The 14583-nt window shown below is 34.4% G+C and overlaps 1 non-coding gene across 1 annotated transcript; it reads left to right on the forward strand.

Moving 5' to 3' along the window:
* The first annotated feature begins 245 nt into the window (after positions 1–245).
* LOC121217091 (small nucleolar RNA R71) lies at positions 246–352 on the forward strand. Its single transcript, XR_005913307.1, has one exon. It is a non-coding gene; the product is annotated as a small nucleolar RNA R71 (small nucleolar RNA).
* Positions 353–14583: the final 14231 nt, after the last annotated feature.

The following is a 14583-nucleotide window of genomic DNA, read 5'->3' on the forward strand; positions in this document are numbered from 1 at the left end:
TATTCAAGAGTTCTACCTGATTAGAGAGCATGGTGACCGAATCAACGTTATAAGCACCGGCTATTTTTATTGGTTTTGTCCTCATGACTTGCCACTGATAGTTATTCAGTGACATCTCCTCTATAAATTCGTAAGCTGCCTTAGGTGTCTTATTATTGATAGTTCCTCCAGTGGCTGCATCAATCATCTACCGAGTCAAAGGATCCAGGCCATTATGGAATGTTTGAACCTGTTACCAGAGTGGTAACCCATGGTGAGGGCACCTTCTCAAAAGGTCCTTGTATCTCTCCCATGCATCGTAGAGTGTTTCTAAATCCATCTGCACAAAAAAAGAGATATCATTACGTAATTTGGCTATTTTAGCCAGTGGAAAATATTTTAATAAAAAATTTTCGGTCATTTGTTCCCAAGTAGTGATTGACCCTCGTGGTAATGAGTTCAGCCATTGTTTAGCTTTGTTCCTCAACAAAAAAGGGAAACAACCGAAGACGTATGGCATCATCAGAAAAGCCATTAATTTTAAAGGTATCAAAAAATTCTAGGAAATTTGCCAAGTGAGTGTTGGGATCCTCATCCTGCAAACCATCAAATTGAACAAACTGTTGTATCATTTGAATTGTGTTAGGTTTCAGTTCAAAATTATTTTCATCAATAGCAAGTCTATCTATACTTGACTCAGTTCCTGTTAAATTAGGTTTAGCATAATCATACATAGTGCGCGGAGTAGGATTTTGATTAATAGCAATTGCAGGAGGTAGCGGATTTTCTTAGTTTTCAGCCATCTCCTCAGTTTTGGTTTGAATATTGTCCGCTTGCTCATTCTCTGTGTATCTTAAGCTTCGCCTTATTTCTCTTTGGTTTCTGCGAACTGTGCAATCGATCTCACTGTTAAAAAGTAATGGTCCTGACGGGTTTCTTCTAGTCATAAACTATAAGAACTTGCTAGAAAAACGGAAAAAGAAGAATTAGTAATAAAAAATAGAATAAAATTTAAATTGCAGTAAAAGTAAATGGCTAAAGTAATAAAAATCAAGTGTTCCTAATATCTTAGTTCCCCGGCAACGGCGCCAAACACTTGATACGTGATATTCGTGACAGGTTTTAAATATTTATAATGAATCGTTCTTGAAACTAACTATTATCACAATGAAGGCAAGTGTACCTATCGAACAGTAGTATAGCTTTAGCAAGACCGGATTGTCGAACCCAAAGGAACTAAAAGTATTAGTAATGACTGTCTTTTTATTATCTGGCCTAAGAATAATGGGGTTTGTTTTAACTAACTAATTAACTAAACTAAGAATTCACAGAAAATAGAAATGGGGAATTACTTTTGGAAAAATGATTGAATTAAGACAATACCTAAGGAAAAATCCACCTAGACTTCACTTGTTATTTGACTTTGAATCGGACGATTTATTCATTCAACTTGTTCCGTAGAGATCCCTAAATTAAATTATTATCTCTCTCGAGACTAACAACGTCTAACCCTAGTTTGAATAATTGAAATCTCTTTCTAAATAACCCCTCAGGGTTGCATTAACTCGATCTATGGATCCCCTTATTAGGTTTCACCCTAATCTAGAAAAATCTTGTCACCCAATCTCTAGACGCGCAATCAACTCCGCTTAATTATGACAAATGTACTCTTAGACAGGGTCTATTCCTCCTCTGAATAAGAGCTTAACTTGAATCAATATCCTGGAATATCAAAACAGGATTTAAGAACACATAATTAAGAACAAGTCAAATATTTATCATACAATTCAGATAATAATAAAAAGATCTATCTTAGGTTTCATTCCCCTTAGGTATTTAGGGGTTTTAGTTCATAACTAAAAAGGTAAACATCTTAGAGGAATAATGAATACAAAACATAAAGAAAAACCCAAAACTCCTGAAGGGAAATTGAGGGGAGATCTTCAGTCTTGATGATGAATCTGGCTTCTGAGATGGATCAATCGGCTTTTCTTGAGTATTTCCCTGCTTTCTCTTCTCTAGCCCCCATTTTCCTCCTTCTCTATGGTGTATTTATAGTATTTAGAATGCCTAAGAACCCTCAAAATTGGCCTTTTCCGAATTGGACTCAATTTGGGCTCGACAGGGACACGCCCGTGTACGATTACTTCAGGCTGTGGTCAAGCCTGTTAAATAGGCATAGGCGTGTGCTCCACTCGTGTGAGTCGTGCTTCGATTCTGCCAAATTGACATGGCCGTGTGGTCTGCTCGTGTGAGGAGGTCCAAGCCGTGTTGATTTCGTATGTTGGCCTATTTTCTCCATTTTTGGCCTGTTTCTCATTCCTTTCACTCTTTTATGCTCACCTGTGTATAAAATATGAAATTAAAGGATTAGGAGCATCGAATTCACCAATTCTAATGAGAAACCGTCCATAAATGCGTTAAGCATGGGGTAAAAATATGTATAAATTACTGTTTATCAATCACCGAATTTGGATACCAAGTGTCGTAAATACTTGAATTTCTACATAAGTTCCTAGCTGATTATTCGCAACCCTGGATAAATTACATACCTTTATCGGTTATTCCAATGTTACTCAATTTCATCAGAAATAATAACTTATCATATTAAAAGTGTAATATCCTGATTTTGGGCCTAGTCGGAATAGTGGTTTCGTGACCACAAAATCCGAGATAGAAATAATTATTTTATGATTATTTTGAGGTCTGTGATATGATTGCATGATTGTGTGAAAATTTCGTGAAGAAATTTTATGCATAAAGTGCTTAAATTTAAATTAGAGACTAAATCGAATAATTTACAAAACTTGCATTCTAGAAGTTTCCAGTATGAAATTGTTTTGAAATATTAATTAGGAGGTTTTAAATAGCAATTTTACAAATTTCTAAGTCTATGGACAAAAATTGGACATGGATGGAATTTTTGGAAAGTTTAGTAGTAAGGGCATTTTGGTCATTTAGGGGCAAAATGAATTAAAATACAAAATTAAAAGCCAATTTTGCTCATCTTCAACCCCATGGCCGAATATAGAAAGGAGAAACCATGGCTAGGGTTTTTCAAGCTTCCAAGCTCGATTGTAAGTCCGTTCTAGCCTCGTTTTTAATGATTTTTACGTTTTTGGAGTCCCGATAGCTCGATTTAGCTTATGCTAGCAATAATTTAACCTAGGGTTTATATTTGGAAAAATACCCATAGGTGAAATTTGTGTATTTTGGTGTTTTATGATAGAATATGAGGTTTTAAATTATGTTAGACAACTTGTGCTACTTGGTTTTAAGCGAAAACTAGCAAAAGGGCTTAATCGGTAAAAATACCTAATAGTCATAAGTACATGTTAGAGTGAGAATTTGATGTTGCCATAGAAGGGAAAACTGATCAGCATGTCATAAAACATAAGAAAATAGGCTGAAGTTTAATTTACGAGCTTTGGGGAAAATGTGTAAATATGTGAAAGTTTAGGGGCAAAACTGTAATTTTGCCAAAATATGATTTTTGGGTCAATTTGAATAATGTGAGTCCTAATTAGACTATATTTTAAATGATAGAGCAAGGAAAACTGAAATTCGGACTAAAATGGGGAAAATACCAAGTTGTGGACGAAATGGTAAAAGTAGCCATTTTCGCATACGAGGTAAGTTCATATGTAAATGTTGGTAACATAGTTATTATTTTAAATGTTTTTATGTTATCTAAATGATATAGTAATTATTATGAAATATTATACTCGTGATAATTGTTTGATAATATGTCAAATTATGTGATATACTTGGAAAATGTGAAATACTACCGAGTATCGGTATCGACATTCCATAGGAGATGGTTGAGACACATGATTGGGAAAAAGTTCCCGTTGAACCATAGGAATGGATTAGGATACAAGTGACATGTCACTAGGATGTTTGGGCATCCGAACTCGTTGAGTTGAGTCCGAGTTCACTTATGGATGCGAATGCCCGAACTCGTTGAGTTGAGTCCGAGTTCGAGAGATGTAACTAGGCATCCGAGCTCGTTGAGTTGAGTCCGAGTTCACTTATGGATGTGAACGCCCGAGCTCGTTGAGTTAAGTCCGAGTTCACTTATGGGCGGGTTACATGGTAGCTTGGCTACATATGTAGCACTTATGTGCAAACTTTCCATGTATCCGAATTATATTCCGATGTGTTCAACGGGTAAAATTCTACTCAAGCGGAGGAATAGTCGAGATGAAAGGGATGTATTGGTAAGTTTTGTGAAATGAATACTTTGAACAGGTATGTACTTAACCCTCGCGTTGAAAACTCGAAATAACAACAATATGGTAAGATGATAAATGAAAATGTGATATGAATGTCTCGGTGATGATTATGCAAATGGTGTTTTATGTTTGCTTATATTGTTGTGTTACTTGCTATTTGCAAGTGAACTTACTAAGAATTTGTGCTTACTCCCTCTTTTCATTCCTTGTAGTTTTGACAAGCCAGCTCGGAAATCGGGAACGGTCGGAGGCTCGCTCACACTATCAGTGTATCATCTTGGCATAATGGCTTGTATATTTTGAGCATGGCATGTATAGCATTATAATCATTTTGTGTATATGGTCTTATGATATGGTTATTGAGTGGTATGGAAATGCTTGGTAATGATTATCCTTTGAAATGGCTAATCATGATCATATTTGGTGTTATGTATGCTAAATTGCTAGCTAATCCATGGAAACCATGAAATAGGTAAATTTTACCATAAAATAGATTCAGACAGCAGCAGTGACGTGAGTTTGAAAAATCATTAAAAATAGTAGAGATATAATTAAATGATGAATAGAATATGGAATTGAATAATTATGAGTCTATTTTCATATGGATGGAACAAAACAGGTATATGAGTTATATTTTATGAGATGTTTAAATTTTTGTGAAACAGGGGCAGAGCTATTTCTGGATCCCCTGTTATGACTTTAAAAATTCATCATAAATTTTAAAAAAATAATTAGAAATCATTCTTTATATGTACAGATTCCTTATTGAGTCTAGTTTTATTAGAAATAAACAGTATAGTCATTGAACTCTGTATAGGGAGATATCTGATTCGTAATACACAGATGTCAGAGCAGTCGAACCCTGAAACAGGGGAGAATTTAACTAATAAACTGTACTAATTGGCTCGACAAAAAAATTATAGAAAAAAATTATTAAATAGATATATAAGTCTAGTTTTATGAAAAATTTACGGAATTGGATTTCGAGTTTCAGAACTCGAGATATGAATTTTTAAGCGACTGTGACGCAGACTGGTAGCTTGACTGGAAATTTTAAAAATAAATTGTTTGAGCTGTTTAAGTAAAGAATTAAGTCTGTTAACACCTCGTTTGGTGGTATCGGGTACGGGGCGTTACATTTGGTGGTATCAGAGCAGGTTTAGTCGGTTCTCGGATTAACCTAGCATGTGTAAAATTTTAGCTATACATGCCACTGATTTGTGATAGTGTGATGTCTTCCGACGCGTATGAGTACAGTACCGTCTTATTTAGATAGGGTACTCTCCAACCGAGCTACGCCGACCATGTTCAATGTTATGTGAATGTATTTGAGTAAAATTATGATTATGATAAGTCTCGGTTTAGAAAAGTATGAATAAAAGTTTATGATACATATGTGATAAATATCCATACTTGCTTAATGCTCATATGATGTAGTGTATATGGCTGACTTGATATGATGAACGGAATAAATAGAAAGTAGTAGAGGTATGAATAAAAGTCATAATATTATGATATGAATGAAAATGTCATTGTCTTGATTTGGACGTCGAATGTTGATGAATGCTAATGATATATAATTTTTATGAGATAAAGGATTATAATGAAATGAACTTATCTATGTTAAATTGTTAGACTGGATTATATGATTGTAATGATATGTACATGATGATGCACGAAATGGAAGTTGTGATTGTGATGCAAATATCTATGTTTGTTTGGTCTTATATGATGTCATGAGCATGAATTAATTTAATTAAATGAATGGATAAGTAAAGCTATCTAGAAAACATAGAATGTATGCATAAGTATATTGTCTAAATGGGACAATAGGAAAATTGGTGTAAGCCAACATGAATGTTGCATTGCCAGAATGAATGACATGATTTTGATGATGTTGCTATGATGATGGAAGTTGTGTCATATGTGTATGTATAAGAAAGTCGAGTCAGAGGTCCTACAACCCCTCCCCCTTACCGAAGTGGTACTTATAATGGAATTTCATGAGATTTGTATTGAATAAGTTTCCGGTTGAGAACCCAAAGAGTTCAGTGATAGAATAATTATAAGTATGATCAGAGATTGAAAATGAGCTGATAAGTAAAGTTAGAGCCAGTAAAGTATCGGATTGATATAAAGATTATTGGAATTATGCATTGTCCCAGTTAGAGAAGGAATTCTCTTTGGTAAATTGAATTACTCAGGTGCAAGGTCGAGAAAAGTGTAAATCGAAATTTATTCAGAACTGGCCTTCTTTAATGAATGGTTTAATATGAAATTTGTGACGGAAGAACTAGTTGGGGAAATGATATTTGAAATGTGAACTATCTGAGTGTGACAGTTATGACTGGACAAATTTAGCAGTCTCTTTTGAGATGTTCTATGTGTTTACCCATTCTCAGAAATATTTCTATGGCTATTGATCTTCTGAAGAAATTCTTGTTATATGGGAATGTCTTCTAATTCTGGTGTTGGATGAAAGCATTGGTAGTCTGACTGGTTTATAATTTCTATTGCTCTATTTCATCGGGTATTCTATTTCATTTCGTCTGATAAGAATTGATGAGAGAATACATATGATATTATGATTCTGTTTCTTCTACTTGATGCTTCATCTGATATATATGTATGGGAAGATATATTGATCTTGTTATATTTGATTTCAGTGGGATTAAATGATGTTTTCTTTTGGACTTTCTTTCTTTGAAGAATTATCGGGGTATTCTGTATTTTCTCTATGAATTTGGTTTTCGATTCTTCAGCATAGTATCGTATCTTGGGTTTCTTTATCCTGGATCTCTTTATTCTGGATTTCTTTATTCTGGGTTTCTCTATCTTGGATTTCTTTATTCGGTTTTCTTGTTATCTTTGTTCCATAATTTGTCAATTATGACTCATGTTCGAAGTACGTTCTTCAGCTCGTGATAATCATGTCAAATATGACTATACTTCTAATTTGATCTTGGTAATGTGGTGATTTTAGTATTGGGATTTTTTCTAATTTCTATATAAGGATTTGACATCAGTAAAGGCATAGGTGATAAAAGCGCGAGTTTCAGTCGGTATGGTGAATTATTTATTTGAAAGATTTCATGTGACAATTATGTCAGGATTATTTTTTTTAAGTCTGATAATATAATTTCATTTTTGTACGGATAAAAGAGTAAATAGTCTGAACGAGAAGTGTATATTTATTAGAAAGAGTTGGATATTAGTTAAAATCACTACGAATGATAAGGTTTTCGTCTTGTGAAAGCTGAAAAGTTTATTACATGTTGACAAAGCTTGGATAGATGAGAATATTGGTAACCGAAGCGTCTGAACTAGACTAGTCTACATTGTGTAAAGACTTCCTGACTTTCAGTAATGTACTGTTGTATGAATTGTGATGTGTTTCAAGACAGTGAGGTAATGTGATAGTTTAGAGCATTTGATGTTACATAAAATCGGAGTTGTTAAAGGGGTTAAAGCCAAACATTGGGATCTATCAAAATTATCCTTGTCAGTGTTGATATTGGGATGGAAATGAGAAGGATTATTCTTGAGGCCATATCAGAAATATTTCCATGGCGGAAAGAGGAAAATGTGATGTATCCTATTGTTAAATGTTTGGCGAGATCTATAAATCATATATGTATTGAATGAATTCCTACTAATCAGATTCATGGAATTTTAGGTCTCTTTGATTGTAGGATTTCTTGGAATTCCGGTCTCCATTAAATCAAGTTGAGATCTGGGTTTTATGTCATGATATCATGGGAAACTGAGAAGGGTTGAAAATTTAAGAACAGTTGAGAGTTGAGACTGTAAGCTTTCAGATCATATCAGAAATTAAAGAGATGTATTGGAGGTACAGCCTAAGTGAAAGTTCTTCGGCATCGAATATGAGATTAAAAGTGAAGACCACTTTTCTGGTAAGATTTTTGGGGACGAAAATCCCTAAAGGGGGGAGAGTTGTAATATCCTGATTTTGGGCCTAGTCAGAATAGTGGTTTCGTGACCACAAAATCTGAGATAGAAATAATTATTTTATGATTATTTTTAGGTCTGTGATATGATTGCATGATTGTGTGAAAATTTCGTGAAGAAATTTTATGCATAAAGTGCTTAAATTGAAATTAGAGACTAAATCGAATAATTTACAAAACTTGCATTCTAGAAGTTTCTAGTATGAAATTGTTTTGAAATATTAATTAGGAGGTCCTAAATAGAAATTTTACCAATTTATAAGCCTATGGACAAAAATTGGACATGGATGGAATTTTTGGAAAGTTTAGTAGTAAGGGCATTTTCGTCATTTAGGGGCAAAATGAATTAAAATACAAAATTAAAAGCCAATTTTGCTCATCTTCAACCCCATGGACGAATATAGCAAGGAGAAACCATGGCTAGGGTTTTTCAAGCTTCCAAGCTCGATTGTAAGTCCGTTCTAGCCCCGTTTTTAATGATTTTTACGTTTTTGGAGTCACGGTAGCTCGATTTAGCTTATGCTTGCAATAATTTAACCTAGGTTTTATATTTGGAAAAATACACATAGGTGAAATTTGTGTATTTTGGTGTTTTATGATAGAATATGAGGTTTTAAATTATGTTAGACAACTTGTGCTACTTGGTTTTAAGCGAAAACTAGCAAAAGGGCTTAATCGGTAAAATACCTAATAGTCATAAGTACATGTTAGAGTGAGAATTTGATGTTGCCATAGAAGGGAAAAATGATCAGCATGTCATAAAACATAAGAAAATAGGCTGAAGTTTAATTTACGAGCTTTGGGGCAAAAGTGTAAATATGTGAAAGTTTAGGGGCAAAACTATAATTTTGCCAAAATATGATTTTTGGGTCAATTTGAATAATGTGAGTCCTAATTAGACTATATTTTAAATGATAGAGCAAGGAAAACTGAAATTCGGACTAAAATGGGGAAAATACCAAGTTGTGGACGAAATGGTAAAAGTAGCCATTTTCGCATACGAGGTAAGTTCATATATAAATGTTGGTAACATAGTTACTATTTTAAATATTTTTATGTTATCTAAATGATATAATAATTATTATGAAATATTATACTCGTGGTAATTGTTTGATAATATGTCAAATTATGTGATACTTGGAAAATGCGAAATACTACCGAGTATCGGTATCGACATTCCATAGGAGATGGTTGAGACACATGATTGGGAAAAAGGTCCCGTTGAACCTTAGGAATGGATTAGGATACAAGTGACATGTCACTAGGAAGTTTGGGTATCCGAACTCGTTGAGTTGAGTCCGAGTTCGAGAGATGTAACTAGGCATCCGAGCTCGTTGAGTTGAGTCCGAGTTCACTTATGGATGCGAACGCTCGAGCTCGTTGAGTTGAGTCCGAGTTGACTTATGGGCGGGTTACATGGTAGCTTGGCTACATATGTAGCACTTATGTGCAAACTTTCCATGTATCTGAATTATATTCCGATGTGTTCAACGGGTAAAATTCTACTCAAGCGGAGGAATACTCGATATAACAACGATATGGTAAGATGATAAATTATAATGTGATATGAAGGTCTCGGTGATGATTATGCAAATGGTGTTTTATGTTTGCTTATACAGTTGTGTTACTTGCTATTTGCATGTGAACTTACTAAGCATTTATGCTTACTCCCTCTTTTCATTCCTTGTAGTTTTGACAAGCCATCTCGGAAATCGGGAACGGTCGAAGGCTCGCTCACACTATCCGTGTATCATCTTGGCATAATGGCTTGTATATTTTGAGCATGGCATGTATAGCATTATAATCATTTTGTGTATATGGTCTTATGATATGGTTATTGAGTGGTATGGAAATGCTTGGTAATGATTAGCCATTGGAATGGCTAATCATGATCATATTTGGTGTTATGTATGCTAAATTGCTAGCTAATCCATGGAAACCATGAAATAGGTAAAATTTACCTTAAAATAGATTCAGACAGCAGCAGTGACGTGAGTTTGAAAAATCATTAAAAATAGTATAGATATAATTAAACAATGAATAAAATATGGAATTGAAGAATTATGAGTCTATTTTCATATGGACGGAACAAAACAGGTATATGAGTTATATTTTATGAGATGTTTAAATTTTTGTGAAATAGGGCCAGAGCGATTTCTGGATCCCCTGTTATGACTTTAAAAATTCATCATAAATTTTAAAAAAATAACTAGAAGTCATTATTTATATTTAATGATTCTTTATTGAGTCTAGTTTTATTAGAAACAAACAGTATAGTCATTGAAACTCTGTACAGGGAGATATCTGATTCGTAATACACAGATGTCAGAGTAATTGAACCCTGAAATAGGGGAGACTTTAACTAATAAACTATACTAACTGGCTTGACAAAAAAATTCTAGAAAAAATTATTAAATAGATATATGAGTCTAGTTTTATGAAAAATTTACGGAATTGGATTTTGAGTTTCGGAACTCGAGATATGAATTTTTAAGAGACTATGACGCAGATTGCTAGCTTGACTGGAAATTTTAAAAATAAATTGTTTGAGCTGTTTAATTAATGAATTAAGTCTGTTAACACCTCGTTTTCGACTCCGGCGACGGTCTCGGGTACGAGGCGTTACAAAAAGTGAAATAATTATTATTCCATATATGTATTAGGCTCGTGTCGCCATTCCATCTGAAGAGGCTTAAACAATTATTACAACTTAATGAGAGTTAGTACTTTGCTATGAGTATACTTAATAAATCCTTGACGCGTGAGATCAAAGGATGTCCCTTTATATGCACGAAACAAGTACCACCATTCACATGGGCTTGGCTATGTCTAACTTGATCCCTCATCAAAATCCTTGAGTCAACAATTGATCCTGCAACCATGCATTTCAAACGTAAGTTTAGATGAACTTAGTGAGTTAACATTCAGTAATTTCATACAAATTCTCTAGTTTAGGAGACAATAAATGAAACACAAATTTAAGACTCCCTGTGTATAGTTGGGAGTAAGACGAATTTCTTGGTGTAGCCAGTGCATAGCATTCCTTGTACTATAGTGGTGGTCCATCGAATGGTTCGTTCGAATAGAAGAATTCTTATCATGTTACCATTACTATGTCCTTCTCGCGATTTAACGCGTACTTGAACCTTTCTTTGGGGTAAAACCCCCTTTTTAATAATTTTCATTAGCTATCTTGCTTGGGATACTTAGCAAATATGTAGACTGCCCATTCCTTGTGATTTCATACTCGCATAATGACCTTATGAGACTTTCCCCACTTTTGGTTATCCTTTTATGACATCCTTGAGGGGTCAGATCGTACCTGTCAACTGACTCTTCCTCATGTTTTCCTTAACGAACTCATTTGACGTGCAAATGGCCCCATTCTATATTACTTTTGGTGAGTACCCTTATAGTCCCAATGGTCTATGCCTTTCGATCACTCCTCATTCAGCTATAATTGTGAGTTATGGTACTAGTCATGTTACTCTTACGGATTCAGTTCTTAGCGTACCTCTTGGATGGAAAACTTCTCCATTGGGATTCCATGACTTATATGTTGAGGGACTTCTCCACTTTTACTGTCATGGTGGACTACCCATGATACCCTAGTGTCATACAACCATGGTCTTACTCAACCTAACCCCATGTTTAATGTCCTGATGGACTCTTTTGGTTGTCTTAGTCGAACTAAGGTCTTACACCCTTCTTATCACGTATTTCCTTGGTCTTGGCAGACCAATCCATGTTTACTGTCGTGATAGAATATTTGTTTTGCATTTACTGTCCCAATGAACTATTTGTTTTATGTTTATTGTCCGGGTAGACTATCTATTCTGTGTTTACTATCCCAACAAAATATCGCTTTCGATTTCATGGAGTCTCTCACCTATGGTTTTACATCGATTCTCAATCTCGACACACTATCATATGATGTGATGGAGTCTTTCATCCGTGGTCTTACACATTATACCTGTTTGCCATAACATCTTTCATCTATGGTTTTACATCGTATACCGTTTACCTTATACCTTATACCATGCTGCCATGACATCTTTCATCCATGGTCTTATGCTACATACTTCATATTAGACTGCCATAACATCTTTTATCTATGGTCTTACACAATATATTATCGCCATGGTGTTGGCCCGAAGGACAAGTCAATACCGCCATCATGTTAAACAACATTCTATGATTCTCATTTCTTGAATCCTCCTCCCATTACCTCTTTTATACCACCAAACATTGATGCTCAAACACTGTAGTGTTTCCTTTCGCCTGGGGTAGTATCTAATAGGGTCACTCCTCTTTTCCCTTTCTAACTTCATCTATCTCCTTACCGATTTTCCCCACAGTTATCATGCAATACATGGACGTATTGTCATACAACATAATAACATGGAGTACATCATACTTATAAATTATACAATGATCATTTCATGCGTATTGACGTCCATTTGCTAATACTCACATTACCATGCATACATGTCATACTAAACCAACAGAGATCATACCAGTTGTGTTGGAGTATAGAATCGCCCCTTGCTTCCTTATTCTTGTAGCTCAGCGTGTCAAACTCTCTAGAGCCTCCCTCATCCTAGCAACAATTCCTTATTTCTCTACTACCAGACTTTGCTTCTTACGATGGTAACTAGATGCAAAGCCTTCTATAGCTACATCCTCTCTTTTTTTAGATTGTTTGAAGAAGATGACTTGGTTTAGAGAAGGAGACGATGGGTAAACATTTTGAAGAATTCTGCTTCCAACTTGTCCTATTTATACTCCCTTGGAATGACCTCCACAAACTGTTGCTACCACTCAACCCTAATTATTGTGTCTTCCACTATGAAACCAATTGGTTCTAATCTAACCAAACTTTATTTGAGATCTAGCTTTCCCTAACCAACCAATTAAGTTTCTAAGCGCCTTGTTAGTTCCCATGAATTTCTAGTCTTATTCAATTAGATCCCCGACTCTTCCTCGAGTTCAGGTATTTAAGATAATCGGGTGTGACACATACTCTTCAATTAGGCAAACGTGGTGGAAACCTTTGAAAAAGACACAACTTCACGTGATCTCTAATCAAAGCTATGCTCAAGAAACAACGATGCATTAAGCATAAATGCTTAGTAAGTAATCAAGAAAGTTACTCAACGTACCTTGAGGGCTTGTAAAGGTTTTTTTTTCTCATTATAAACAAAATTATGATGGACATAATTCAGGTTCCTTTTTAATTAAATTAGTCTACAAAATCCATTCTTCATTTAGTTACTTTCATATGGCCTTATACTTCAATATTAACAGATACTTAAAATGATATTATATCAAGTCATTCTTAACCCTTAGAGTTCAAATCACATTTCACATTTGAAACAATATTTTCATCTATTTTACTTTTATTCTCTTACAACATATGACCTTTAGAATTTATTACATGATTCATATTCGATTAATTATTCTTATACTTTACATTTTCATTCTTCTTATAGTATTTAACCCTTAGTAAACACTAGTAAAAGGAGACTCGGATACACAAGAATCCTCCACCACACTAGAAAACACATACTAGTAAGTATTACATACCATCCCTCCTAACACACTAAAGCGAACATGTGCCAAGCCACCAAACACAACTAAGGGCACATATTGCCAAACCACCAAACATAACAAAGAGAGCATTGAAGTGGTAAGCTCGAAGGCATTACAATATGCACGTGACTGCATAGCTCGAAGGAAACATATGCTACACGTGATATGTGCAAAGCCCAAATGCATAGAATTTTGGATACATATCTATCCCTATTGGCATGTCAACAATATCTAAACTATTTCTCTAAGTTTTCTAGGGAAAATTTTAATTAGTCAATTTCAATTTCATTTCCCACAATCATATCTACATATACATATATCATTTCATCCATATTCACTCATTTATTAAGGCACTCATGCCTACATATTTCTATATGATGAATCTCAAAGTAAAATTCACATATCATATTCATAAATAAGCATTTATGTAGGTAACTTTTCATAATTTAATTAAATATCATGCTCTTATGTTTATTAAGAGGCTTTCAAAACTAATAATCATGCTTTGTTTCATGAGCCATATTTACATATCAAGTTCTCTTGTTATGTAACAGCTCGATTTTTGGCCTAGTCGGAATAGTGGTTTCGGGACCACAAATCTAGAGTCAGAGAAATCTTTTTTTATTATTTTTGTGTTATAGCATGATATGAATGCATGTAAATTTTGGTGAATTAATTTTAGCGATTGGGAGCTCAATTACGAAAAAAGACTAAATTACATAAAGTGCGAAAGTTTTGTTCTACTAACTAAAGTTGTCAAATAGCTATGGAGCATTAAAGTAGAGGTCCTTATTGACTAAATAGACCAA

This window comes from Gossypium hirsutum, chromosome A02 (assembly GCF_007990345.1).
Source record: "Gossypium hirsutum isolate 1008001.06 chromosome A02, Gossypium_hirsutum_v2.1, whole genome shotgun sequence".
In the NCBI taxonomy this organism is placed as follows: Eukaryota; Viridiplantae; Streptophyta; class Magnoliopsida; order Malvales; family Malvaceae; genus Gossypium; species Gossypium hirsutum.